General features: G+C 42.8%; 1 long non-coding RNA gene across 7 annotated transcripts in view; it reads left to right on the top strand.

Annotated features, from left to right (window-relative positions):
- The window catches only part of LOC140492011 (uncharacterized), a 66901-nt gene that overhangs the window by 4518 nt on the left and 48512 nt on the right, over positions 1–13871 (top strand). For 4 of the 7 annotated variants that reach the window (XR_011963468.1, XR_011963470.1, XR_011963465.1 and 1 more), the window contains 2 exons: positions 4984–5046; positions 9399–9750. This is a non-coding gene — a long non-coding RNA (uncharacterized lncRNA). The remainder of the gene's footprint in view (positions 1–4983; positions 5047–9398; positions 9751–13871) is intronic. The other 3 variants (XR_011963469.1, XR_011963467.1, XR_011963471.1) reach the window with 3 other exon arrangements.

The following is a 13871-nucleotide window of genomic DNA, read 5'->3' as shown; positions in this document are numbered from 1 at the left end:
CATACCTATAGAAAACTTTAGGGTTCTCCTTTATTCTATTTGCTAAAGACTGTTCGTGTCCTTTCTTTACTCTTCTTAACTCTCTCTTTAAATCCTTCCTAGCTGATCTGTAACTCCCCATCGCCTCATCTGAACCATCTTGCCTCATCAACACATAAGCCTCCTTCTTCTTCTTCTTCTTAACAAGAGATGTAATTTCTGTAGTAAACCACGGTTCCCTTATCTTATCACTTTCTCCCTGTCTGACAGGGACAGACCTATCAAGGACACGCAACATCTGTTCTTTTAACCAATAATAAAACTAATAGAAATATGATGACTAGTCCCAAAGTGTTGCCCTACTATCACTTCAGTCGCTTGCTCTGCCTTATTTCCCAAGATAAGGTCAAGTTTTGCTCTTTCTCTAGTAGGAGCATTTACATATTGATAAAGAAGCTCATCTTGAATACATTTAACAAATTCCTCACCATCCAAACCTTTAACACTATTGCTGTCCCAGTCAATGTCTGGAAAGATAAAATCCCCTTTTACAACCCTACTTTTCCTACATATATCTGAGATTTCTCTACGCATTTGCTCCTGAATTTCGCACTCATTACTGGGGGGGCCTTTAGTACAATGTCATCAAAGTGATCATCCCTTTCTTATTTCTAACTTCAATGCATATATTATCACTGAACGGTCCCTCAGAAATATACTCTCTAATTAGAGTAGAAATGTTTTCCTTAATCAAAAACACCACTCCCCTTCCACTCTTGCCTCACTTTCTATCCTTCCTGTATCATCTCAAACCCAGAACATTAGCTGCCCGTCCTATCCTTCCCTCAGCCAAGTTTCTGTAATAGCTATGACATCCCAGTCCTGCGTTCCAGTACATGCCCTGGGTTCATCAGTCTTACTTGTAAGACCCTTTGGATTGACATAGTTGCAGTTTAATTCTTCAGAGTTGCCTCATTCTCTGACTTGCTCTTGCCTGTCTTTTGTAGTCAAGTTGCTCTTTTGAGTCAGAACCATCCTCATCTGTCTTTCTACTTATTGCTACTTAGGATATATGTCCTAACTATGCCCTGCCTACTCATGTGTACAACAACTTCCAGCTTCTCATTCTTCCCTTTGAAACATCCTTAGCCCTGGCACTAGAAAAGCATCATTCTATCCGAGATTCACACTCACTGCTGCGGACTCTCCTGTCTGTGCCCCTGAGAAGGAGAGTTGCCTACAATTGTTCTTTTAAGTCATGACAAACCCTGTTTAACATAATATTCATTCTTACTGTCCAAAATCTGACTGCGACTTATATTGTCCTCTAAGAGACCATCCCTTTCAACAGTATCCAAAATGGAATACCTATTTGAGAGAGGAATAGTCATTGGAGACTTCTGAACTATATCTAGACCTGAAACGTTATTGTGCTCTCTCTCCATGGATGCTGACTGATCTGCTGTGGTCTCAAGCATTGAGCATATGAACACAAGAACTCTGAGCAGGAGTAGGCCATCAGGCCCTTCGAGCTTAAAAATGTGTTGCTGGAAAAGCGCAGCAGGTCAGGCAGCATCAAAGGAGAAGGAGAATCGACGTTTCGGGAATAAGCCCTTCATCAGGAATGAGGAGGGTGTGCCAAGCAGGCTAAGATAAACGGTCGGGAGGAGGGACTTGGGGGAGGGGCGTTGGGAATGCGATAGGTGGAAGGAGGTTAAGGTGAGGGTGGTAGGCCGGAGAGGGAATGGGGGCGGAGAGGTCGGGAAGATGATTGCAGGTCAAGAAGGCGGTGCTGAGTCTGAGGTTTGGGACTGAGAAGGTGGGGGGAGGGGAAATGAGGAAGCTGAAGAAATCTGTATTCATCCCTTGTGGTTGGAGGGTTCTTAGGCAGAAGATGAGTCGCTCTTCCTCCAGGCGTCGTGTTGCCATGGTCTGGCGATGGAGGAGGCCAAGGACCTGCATGTCCTTGGTGGAGTGGGAGGGGGAGTTAAAGTGTTCAGTCATGGGACGGTTGGGTTTGGTTGGTCCGGGTGTCCCAGAGGTGTTCTCTGAAACGTTCCGCAAGTAGGCGGCCTGTCTCCCCAATGTATAGGAGGCCACATCGGGTGCAGCGGATGCAGTAAATGATGTGTGTGGAGGTGCAGGTGAATTTCTGATGGATATTGAAGGATCCCTTGGAGCCTTGGAGGGAAGTGAGGGGGGAGGTGTGGGCGCAAATTTTGCATTTTTTGCAGTTGCAGGGAAAGGTGCCGGGAGTGGAGGTTGGGTTGGTGGGGGGTGTGGATCTGAGAAGGGAGTCACTGAGGGAGTGGCCTTTCCGGAATGCTGATAGGGGTGGGGAGGGAAATCTATCCTTGGTGGTGGGGTCCGTTTGGAGGTGGCGGAAATGACGAAGGATGATACGATGTATCTGGAGGTTGGTGGGGTGGTAGGTGAAGACTAGTGGGGTTCTGTCCTGGTGGCGATTGGAGGGGCGAGGTTCAAGGGCGGAGGAGCGGGAAGTGGAGGAGATGTGGTGGAGAGCATCGTCAACCACGTCTGAGGGGAAATTGCGGTCTTTGAAGAAGGAGGCCATCTGGGTTATTCGGTATTGGAATTGGTCCTCTTGGGAGCAGATGCAGCAAAGGCGAAGGAATTGGGAATATGGGATGGCGTTTTTACAGGGGGCAGGGTGGGAAGAGGTGTAATCTAGATAGCTGTGGGAGTCAGTCGGTTTATAATATACATCCGTCTCCTCCACTTCCCGCTCCTCCGCCCTTGAACCCGGCCCCTGCGCATTTCATCAGGAGGATTTCATGGTGTTGTTTATCTTCCCTAATCAAGCCAACTGTTTTGAATCTGCTTTTTCCCCTTGAGACATGGGACAATAGATGACCAAGGCTGGAGTAGAATTCCTCTTTAATGCACTAATGACAGATGAGATGAGTCAAGAGGCCCAAATTCCCATAGTGGGGTACTTTGAGATAGTCAACTAGTTAATTTTTTTTCTTTGAATCCTACCGCACTATGTCAACATTCTTCCTCAGGTGTAACTTTCCAAAGAATTTGTTTTCAATAGCTTTTTCTTTAAGCTGACAGTCTCCTGCCTGCTGTGTCTCACTCAGGGTTACAATGACAGTGTCATAGCACTGAAATTCTTGGGCTGTGTAGCAATGCAGTGTTCAGATCTGTCATTGTTGGGGTGGTCCACAAGTATCCAGAGTTCCCTCTGATTTTATGTGGAATTCCAAGATGCATATGCGGCATCGACTTCCATAACTGAAAGTCAATGTGATGATCAAAAATGGAAGATGTCTACGCAGGGGATCTTTTAACAGGGTTAATGGTACCTGTCCCTTCCCTCAGATGGGGGACTTCAAGATTAGGGAGCATATTTTTAAGGTGAGAGGAGAGAGATTTTAAAAAAACACTTTCATACAGAAGGTGGCTCACATGTAGTTTACAACTTCTTGAGGAAATGGTGAATGTGGGTACAGTTACACATTTAAAAAAATACTTGAGAAGTGAAGGTTTGGAGGAATATGGGCCAACTGCAGGCAGGTGGGACCAGTTTATTTTGGGATTATATTCTGTACGGACTGATTGGACCAATAGGTCTGTTTCTGTGTTCTGACTCTGTAAAGCGGCTGTTGTACGTTGACTACCACACAGTCCAGTTGGAACATGGTCTTTGTCCAGTGGCAGGGATAATCAAGATAATTGGAGACCAGACAACACTACACGGACAGAGCCTAGTACCACCACCCATTTTAATAGCCCACCTATCCTAGGAGCCTGCATTCCTGCTTGCATGTGGATTGGTGTTGAAGCTCCAGACATGATAGCAAAGACTGATTGCTGCATCCATCACAGTCTAGGCCTGGGCTCTGGTACTCCCAGAGCGTATTTGTACAGAAAGAAACAAAGTTAATCTTTCGTTTCTGTTTCCACTGACACTGTCTAACCTCAGTATTTCCAGAATTTTCTGTTTTTTTTCAGATTTCCAGCATCTCCAGTATTTTGCTGTTATGCTATTCTTCATCCATGGCTTTGAGAAGTTATTGTATCAATTGAAGTTAATTATTTACAATTGGAATACGTTGATTCAATGATTACTTGAGCACATATCAGAAGAATTTAAATAAATCTTGGGCCCTTCTTGCACAGTCCCTACCTCGGAGTTAGGGTGCCTTCGTTCAAGTCCCACCTTTCCAGAAGGTCTCTGAACAGGTTGATTTTAGAAAATGCCTATAAATATATCCCCATGTTCACGCACAACACTTGAGGCAGCAGGCTAAAAGCATGGGAAATCTAGACCACAGGCAGCCTTCTGTTGCCTCAGAGCTAGCTAAGCATGCTGTCTCCAAAGCGATAAAGATTACCAAATACATCTGCTGCAAATAAAATTTCACACCGGATGATCTTTTCAAAACATATAAAGATCAGCTCCTCAGGCTGTAGTCTGGGACTCTTGGGAAAATCGCCTGCTATTGGCTGCAGTGGATCAGGGGGAAGCCTCAGAGGCGTTTGCACTCAAAGATGGCATAAACAAAAATGTTGATGACACTCATGGAAGAAAAGATCTTAGTATCTGTGTGGAGTTGCTCAAACACCTTTTTGCAACTTACTGACAAAGGAGTATGTGAAGTCTTTAATGTTTCATTGTGAATTCAACTATTCTAAGCATAGACTATCTCTGGTTGTTTCCTTCACAAACTCTATCAAAAGTAACATAGAGGTGTTAATCAACCATGTAACAAAAAAACATGAATTCGTGGCATATGTGTGAGATTTAGGACAAAGTTAGATCAACTAATGCCAAAAAGGGAAGTTGTTTCATCTAGGGTGAATAGGCAAGTTAGAGTACTTAGGATGAGAGTCTCACAAAACTTTTGTAAGATTTTATTTTGATCATGTTAATTGCACTTTATCTCTCTTAAATCTGAAATAAAAAGTGGTTAAGACAGGATTTGGAAATTAAACAAAGTACTTAATAAATTGGTGGTACACTTCTTTCTATTTTAGCCCCACTAAAGTTGAATTTTTATCAAGGATGCCAATCATACCACGAACTACAGTTTGCAAAGGGTAAGTCTTTAAAGTATAAGCAGTACATACATCTTGAACACAGACCTAACATAACTATTCTTTCACGATGACATCTGTAACCAGAACTTAAAATAGTACACTTCTATTGTATAAATAGAACATGTGTTTCCAGCCATGGTTTAAGTAAGTTATATGTTATAACTAACATCATTTAATCATGCTTGCATCACTGTTCATGGTCAGTGACCATTTCTAGTGTATGAAATCATCAAATGTTGATTTTTCATTGATATGATGAAGGGATTTTCATAATTCTTGATCCAGAAATTGCTATGAATGAATTGCAACTTATTGTTAGAGTTTCAAATCAGGATAAAATGTTTCAAAGTAGACTATTTACTACATGTCATGGATGTATTTTATTTGGATTTCCTTGTTTTTTATTTTTATTGGTGTGTGGAGGAATGAGTAATAATCATCAAGGGCTAAGCTAATTGAAATACACCAAAATGCTCATGCAAACAGTTAATTTGTGACAATCTACCTCTTGACTTATATGAGGGAGAGAATAAGTTTCTCGCAGAGTTGTGTTCTTTTTATGTAATATGAATTTACATAACGGTGCTCTCAATGTTTTGTTATAACTTTACCAGAAGAGCTGTGGAAACCATGGAAAATTGTGCAAATGTCCACTTTTCAGAATTTCCAGTAAATATAACACTCCTAATCAAAAAAGGAGAGAGTTAACTAAAATAGGGAACTATGAATCCTAACAGTTATAACTAACAGCTTGGCATCAGTACTTTGGAAAATTTTATTGAAATTATTTGTTTTAAATTATTTTGAAAAACCCTTGACAAACTTTGTGTGATCACAGAAAATCAACCTAGTTTTATGAAGGGGAAATCATGTTTGACAATTGTTTCTAATAGGGTAGATGAAGCAGAACTGATAGGTGCAGTATAATGTAATTTCCAAAAGGCATTCACAAAAAGTTAATATGCTCAATAAAGGATCCTGGATTTGGGGGTAATATATTAATATGCATACAGGATTGAAATACTTGAATAAGGAAGGATAAATGGTACATTGTCAAGTTGGTTGGCTGTTAGTAGGGGGTATCAGAAAGGTCAGCGCTGGATCCTCGGCTTAGACAAAAGAATTGAGAATAATGTGCCCACGTTTCCTAACCAAAGTTAGGTGAGTAAATGGTGTGGAACCAGATAGAAACAGTCTAAGTAGTGGGCAATAAGGCAGAAGCTGGAGTATAATGTGGTGAAGTGTACTTTCTTTTCTGGTAAGAATAGAAAAGCAGAGTACATTTTAAATGGCATGAATTTTGTAAATACTGCAAAAGCGAACTACTTTGGCATACTGAAAATGAAGTAAAAAGGAACTTTGCCTTTTCACCTAGAGTACCAACATTCAACTGGGCCCAAATGCCAATGTAATAATTCATGAACCATTCAGTCCCCCAAAGTACATTACCCTTTCCATCAAAGCAGAAATTTTGTGGCTCCTTTCAATTGACTTATTGAGTAAATCACCTCATTATTATTGAGCCACACAGCTCCAAAAGATCCAAGCTCAGAGCCTGATGTATGCAATTTGCTAACCTCAGCTGAAAAAGCAGTTGGAAGGGCTAAGGGAATAGATAGACAGGTTTTGCCTCAGTGATCACTATTTAGTACCATCTCTTGGAACATCCATACCTGTAGGGTCAGGTGAAGGATATAGTTTGACTGCAATGCCCATGAATTTGAACAACCTTTCCCAAGTGACTGCCAGAGATTAGTGGGTACTGCAAGGATCAGTGTTGGGCCCCAGCTGTTCACAGTATTCATTAATGAATTAGATAAGGGGAACTAAAGTTAATATCTCTACAACTGCATAGAGTCATAGAGATGTACAGCATGGAAACAGACCCTTTGGTCGAACCCGTCCATGTCTACCAGATATCCCAACCCAATCTAGTCCCACCTGCCAGCACCCGGCCCATATCCCTCCAAACCCTTCCTATTCATATACCAATCCAAATGCCTTTTAAAAGTTGCAGTTGTACCAGCCTTCACCACTTCCTCTGGCAGCTCATTCCATACACTTACCACCCTCTGTGTGGAAAAAGTTGCCCCTTAGGTCTCTTTTATATCTTTCCCCTCACAGCACAAAGCTGGGTGAAAGGGTGAGCTGTGAAGAGGATGCAGAGTTCCTTCAATGTAATTTGGACAAGTTGAGTGAGTGGACAAATGAATAGGGTACTGAGTTGGATTGTCGGCCATTATCTTCTTAAATGGCAGAGCAGGCTTGAAGGGCAGAATAGCCTACACTTGCTCTTATTTTCTATGTTTCTCATTTTCTATGTAACCTCCACATTTGTTCAACATCCTCTCAAGCAATTATGGTTAGGCTGTAAATGCTTCCAGGCCAGCAACATTTATCCCATGAATGGTAACTGGAAGAGTTATGACATGGGGTAAAATCTCCTGCTTACTTTAAAACCAGCAACACAGCAATCTGTAAAAATTCAAGTAGCCAAGAACTATTTAAAGTAAAAATTAACAACTTTATTTCTTAAAGTATAACAACAGAGAATAATTAACTAACAACTATTTACAATTCCTTCCTCTATCCTATCTTTTACCTTGCCTTCTATAATACTAGTCTGATAAAACTCACAATTAAGATTTACAGAAAAATTGAAATTTAAAAAAAAAACCAGCCAGCGTTGAATCACCTCTTTATCTTCGTTGATAGATTTGCTCTCCAGGTCAGTGTTGAAGGTTTTTTTGTAGCAAACGCTTTCTCTTAACAGGTACCTCTCAGAGAGTTCTGACAAGCAGTCTACAGCAGTTGGTGTAGTGGCAGTTCTCCTCCCAAATGTTCAATTTTCCCTGGCCTTATACCCTAAAGCATCAAATTGTGTCATTGGCTTTCAAGATTGTCAATATACTCAACTCAAACTTGATTGGCCTAATTTGAATCTGTTTTGCCATTTCCAGGCAACCAGCTACCCCAGTAGCTAGAGCCGATGTCACGTTGTGTCTTATTAAGAATACTTGGTGCTGTCACTGCTTTTACTCTCTTAAAGGGATATTACACCCATATCTTCATAACAGAAGAAAGTATCAGAAGGGGTTCTGAAGAGAACAAAGGGAAACCAAAGCAGGATTGTTACAGTATATGGAAAAGCAGTAGTAATATTATGAGTACTGTTTATTGGTTCATATTGACCATGGCTGACTATAGCAAGTGGTTCTTAATGTACATGAGTTGAGGGTAATTCAGATAGAAACAATGAACACTGAACAAATGTATAACTTATTTTTGATTGGTGAACTGTAGGATCCTGAAAATATAAATCCCATAAAAATGCACATTAGGTGCCCTTTGCCCAATTGGCATGCCATTGAATAATAGAATAGTTACAACATAGAAAGAGGTCCTTGTGTCTTTCACTGTGTCTCACACCTGCACACACACAACATGGGTGCTGGGGGGAAATATAAATACTACTGCGGTTAGGCGATAGTGTGGGGATAACAGAAAAAGAAGAAAAAATAAAACAGGGGGTGCTGGGGAAAAAATAAGCACTACCGCAGTTAGGTGGTAGTGTGGGGGTAAAAAAAATAGAAAAAGGTCCTTCACCTCTAAGCTGCTGTCCGCAAGAGCAAACCAGCTTGACCTACTCTATGTCCGTTTCCCTGTCTTGGTAGTTTGTTTACCATCAGATCACTATCTAATTCCCTCATGAAAGCTCCACCACATTCTGAAGCAGTGCAGATTGCCTGGAACATGATGGAGACAGATTCAATGCATTTCAGATCCTAACCACTCTTTGTTTAACAATATTTTTTTTCTCACTAACTTTTTGGTTGTTTTATCATTCATCTTCAGTCAGTGTCCTCATGGTTGCATCCTCAGCTTCCACCTCTTTGTCTTTCCATGCAATGTTCACATTGTGCTCCTGTTTCATTGTTTTCAGTGTTTGAAATTGTTTCATGATACTTGATGTAGATATTAACCCTTTCCGGTACCTTTAAACATTTCATGTCCTTTTCCCGGTGCAGATACACTTAATCACCTTGAATTTCCTGTACCCATTTGCTTATGACATGGTCCACTTACTGTTATTTTATTCCAGTGTTGTTCTCCCCAAAGATATGATTCTCAACTTCCTTGCTGTTCTTCCAGTAACCTATTTCCTTTTCTGTCCTACAACCTCACCATTCTTTTTGTACTTAATCTTCCTGAACTGCATGTTCTTCAGCCTTTGTCACCATTCCCTGTTACACTGTGCAGCAAATGCCTGAGGGCAGCCTCCTCTGAAGAATGGATCAAGAGAAAGAACAATCTTCTCACATTGCCTATTTTCCATTGCTTCCATTCCCTAGGTCTTCCTAGCACTCTGCAGCTATAGCCAGTCCATGGACTAGAAATCAGGAACTGGAGATGCTGGAAATCTGAAACAAAAACAGAAATTACTGGAGTAACTCAGCAGGATACTAAATGAGTATTTTGCATCCATATTTACTGTGGAAAAGGATATGGAAGATATAGACTGTTGGGAAATAGATGGTGACATCTTGCAAAATGTCCATATTACAGAGGAAGAAGTGCTGGATGTCTTGAAACGCATGAAGGTGGATAAATCCCCAGGACCTGATCAGGTGTACCGTAGAACTCTGTGGGAAGCCAGAGAAGTGATTGCTGGGCCTTTTGCTGAGATATCATCGATAGTCACAGGTGAGGTGCCAACCCCCACCCCCACTCCAGCCTATCAACCTCACCTTAACCTCCTTCCACCTATCGCATTTCCAACTCCCGTCCCCCAAGTCCCTCCTCCCTAACGTTTTATCTTCGCCTGCTTGGCACACTTTCCTCATTCCTGAAGAAGGGCTCATGCCTGAAACGTCGATTCTCCTGTTCCTTGGATGCTGCCTGACCTGCTGCGCTTTTCCAGCAACACACTTTCAGCTCTGATCTCCAGCATCTGCAGTCCTCACTTTCTCCTGGTAAGGACAAGCCAGGGAACTATAAACTGGTGAGCCTGACATCGGTGATGGGCAAGTCATTGGAGGGAATCCTGAGGGGCAGGATGTACATGTTTTTGGAAAGGCAAGGACTGATTCGGGATAGTCAACATGGCTTTGTGTGTAGGAAATCATGTCTCACAAACTTGATTGAGTTTTTTTGAAGAAGTAATAGAGGTTTGATGAGGGCAGAGTGGTAGATCTGATCTATATGGACTTCAGTAAGGACTTTGACAAGGTTCCCCATGGGAGACTGATTAGCAAGGTTAGATCTCACGGAATACAGGGAAAACTAGCCATTTGGATACAGAACTGGCTCAAAGGTAGAAGACAGAGGGTGGTGGTGGAGGATTGTTTTTCAGACTGGACGCCTGTGACTAATGGAGTGCCACAAGATTTGGTGCTAGGTCCTCTGCTTGTCATTTACATAAATGATTTGGATGCGAGCATAAAAGGTACAGTTAGTAAGTTGGAGGTGTAGTGGACGGCAAAGAAGGTTACCTCCGATTCCAACTGGATCTTGATCAGATGGGCCAATGGGCCGAGAAATGGCAGATGGAGTTTAATTCAGATAAGTGCGAGGTGCTGCATTTTGGGAAAGCAAATCTTAGCAGGACTTGTACATTTAGTTGTAAGGTCCAAGGGAATGTTGCTGAACGCAGAGACCTTGGAGTGCAGGTTCATAGCTCTTTGAAAGTGAAGTTGCAGGGAGATAGGATAGTGAAGAAGGCGTTTGGTATGCTTTCCTTTATTGGTCAGAGTATGGAGTACAGGAGTTGGGAGGTCATGTTGCAGCTGTTCAGGACATTGGTTAGACCAGTGGTTAGCACTGCTGCCTCACAGCGCCAGAGACCTGGGTTCAATTCCTGCCTCAGGCGACTGACTGTGTGGAGTTTGCACATTCTCCCCGTGTCTGCGTGGGTTTCCTCCGGGTGCTCCGGTTTCCTCCCACAGTCCAAAGATGTGCAGGTTAGGTGAATTGGCCATGCTAAATTGCCCGTAGTGTTAGGTAAGGGGTAGATGTAGGGGTATGGGTGGGTTGCGCTTCGGCGGGGCGGTGTGGACTTGTTGGGCCGAAGGGCCTGTTTCCACACTGTAAGTAATCTAATCTAATCTAACCACTGTTGGAATATTGCGTGCAATTCTGGTCTCCTTCCTATCGGAAAGATGTTGTGAAACTTTGAAAGCGTTCAGAAAAGATTTCCAAGGATGTTGCCAGGGTTGGAGGATTTGAGCTATAGGGAGAGGCTGAACTGGCTAGGGCTGTTTTCCCTGGAGCATTGGAGGCTGAGGGAGTGACCTTTATAGAGGTTTACAAAATTATGAGGGGCATGGATAGGATAAATAGACAAAGTCTTTTTCCTAGGGTCGGGGAGTTCAGAACTAGAGGGCATAGGTTTAGGGTGAGAGGAGAAAGATATAAAAGAGACCTAAGGGGCAACTTTTTCACACAGAGGGTGGGAAGTGTATGGAATAGGCTGCCAGAGGATGTGGTGGAGGTTGGTACAATTGCAACATTTAAGTGACGTTTGATTGGGCATATGAATAGGAATGGTTTGGAGGGATATGTGCCGAGTGCTGGCAGGTGGGAGTAGATTGGGTTGGGATATCTGGTCGGCATGGATGGGTTAGACATCTGTACATTACATCTCTATTACTCTGAGGTCTGGCAGCATCTGTGGAAAGAAAAATTAGAGTGGTGCTGGAAAAGCACAGCAGGTCTCTCAAGTTCAGCCAGTGACACTTCGTCCACATAAACTCATCTCGGTCACAAGAAGTGTCCCTGACTACCAACACTCTACAGGTCAATCATTCTGCTTGGTTGAACTGCCCTGCCAAATCCTAACTTATAGTCAGTAAAATAATTTAGAAGTATAACTTTAATTACTTAAACTTACTTTAACCTTACTGTTGTACTACTACCTAAAAACTGAGGATTAATAAAAATTCCTTGTCCTTGCTGGCAAACCAGTTCCTCCTCCTGTGATAATTTTGAAAAATGTAAATTTCCAGACTATTGGAATTAAAACACAATCCCTAACAGCAGCTGCTTGATAATAACTCATGACTTTCCTGTGATATCACATTTAGACTTTTTCTGCTCATGCTGGAACTGTCACGGGGCCCTGCTCTCTCTTGCACATTTGGGAAAGAAAATTTTTTAAAATCTTTTCATAATCGAATTGTTAAAGTCTTATATTTTAATGATTATAGAGATGAACTGAAAATGAAATAAAATGGTTTTTATATATTATAAAGTTTGTGTTGACATGCAGTTTCTGCTGATAAACCTGGCTTTCTAGATCACAACTGATTTGATTTTCTTGTTAACATTTAACATTATAATCATTTCCAAAAGCAGATTATAAAGAAAATGAGTATGTAATCAGCTGCCTGTCATTGTGATACTGTGGCTGACTTACTCTTCATGTTTTTCAGTTTATTTTTTGCTTACAAATTTTGGTGGGTAAATTGAGACCGTTTGATATTAAAATATTAATATGTTTACATTTCTTCCTGCATTTACCATTTATGGCCCTTACAGGGCCTTTGTTTTAAACTGCACTAGTACTTTTGAGTCTAGCTGGCCTAACATTACTTGCACTTTTTTTCCCCCATGCAGCCATTTGTTTGTTTTCTATCCTCAGGCCAATCTCATTCCTGTGTTCTCCACTGAGCTGGGAAAAGCCCTTTTTTATAAAACCGGACTTTGAGAAGTTAAAAGTCAGTTTCCCGACTGAGGAAGCCCATTGATATGTAATAATCAGAACTAGAAAGAGACAAATTCTGTACCCGGGGGGGGGGGGGGGGGGGGTAAAGGTGTTGGCAGGGGCAAATGACAGATTAAGAAACAGAGACATATTTTGAGAGGAGGGTGGAGCGGATAGATGGGAAGGAAGATTGACAGGTAGGACAGCTCATGAGGATGGTGCTGAGCTAGAGGGTTGGAACTGGGGTAAGGTGGGGGGAGGGGAATAAGGAAACTGGTGAAGTCCATATTGATGCCCTGGGGTTAAAGTGTTCTGAGGCAGAAGATGAGGCCCTCTTCCTCCAGGTGTCAGATGGTGAGGGAGCGGCAATGCAGGACGCCCAGGACCTGCAAGTTCTTGGCAGAGTGGGAGGAGGAGTTGAAATGTTGCACCATGGGACAGTGGGGTTGATTGGTGCGGGTGTCCCGGACATGTTCCCTAAAGCGCTCTGCTAGGAGGCATCCAGTCTCCCCAATGTAGAGGAGACCACATCAGGAGCAACGGATACAATAAATGACATTGGTGGATGTGCAGGTGAAACTTTGATGAATGTGGAAGGCTCCTTTGGGGCCTTGGATGGAGGTGAGGGGGGAGACTTTACAATTCCTGCAGTGGCAGGGGAAAGTGCCAGGAGGGGAGGGTGGGTTGTTGGAGAGCGTGGACCTCACCAGGTAGTCACAGAGGGGATAGTCTTTGCAGAAAGTGGATAGGGGTGGGGAGGAAATCTATCCCTGCTGGTGGGGTCTGTCTGTAGGTGGCAGAAGTGTCTACGGATGATGCAGTTTATGCGGAGGTTGGTAGGGTGGATGGTGAAGACCAGGGGTGTTAGGGTTAGGGTTCCTCTGAGCTTACTTTCCCACCCACCTTCTGCAGACCCCTTCACCCGCCTCCAACACACTCTATCCACCTGGATACCCCGTGCTGGCCTATTACCCATCCTTGATCTCTTCATTTCCAACTGCAGCCGAGACATTAACCGCCTCAACCCCCCTCCCCCACTCCAACCTCTCACCCTCACAACGTGCAGTCCTCCATTCCCTCTGCTCCAATCCCAACCTCACCATCAAACTAGCGGATAAAGGGG

Source organism: Chiloscyllium punctatum, chromosome 20, assembly GCF_047496795.1.
Source record: "Chiloscyllium punctatum isolate Juve2018m chromosome 20, sChiPun1.3, whole genome shotgun sequence".
Classification (NCBI taxonomy): Eukaryota; Metazoa; Chordata; class Chondrichthyes; order Orectolobiformes; family Hemiscylliidae; genus Chiloscyllium; species Chiloscyllium punctatum.
Note: the sequence above shows the minus strand (reverse complement) of the source record. Positions and strands in the feature narration are given on the sequence as shown.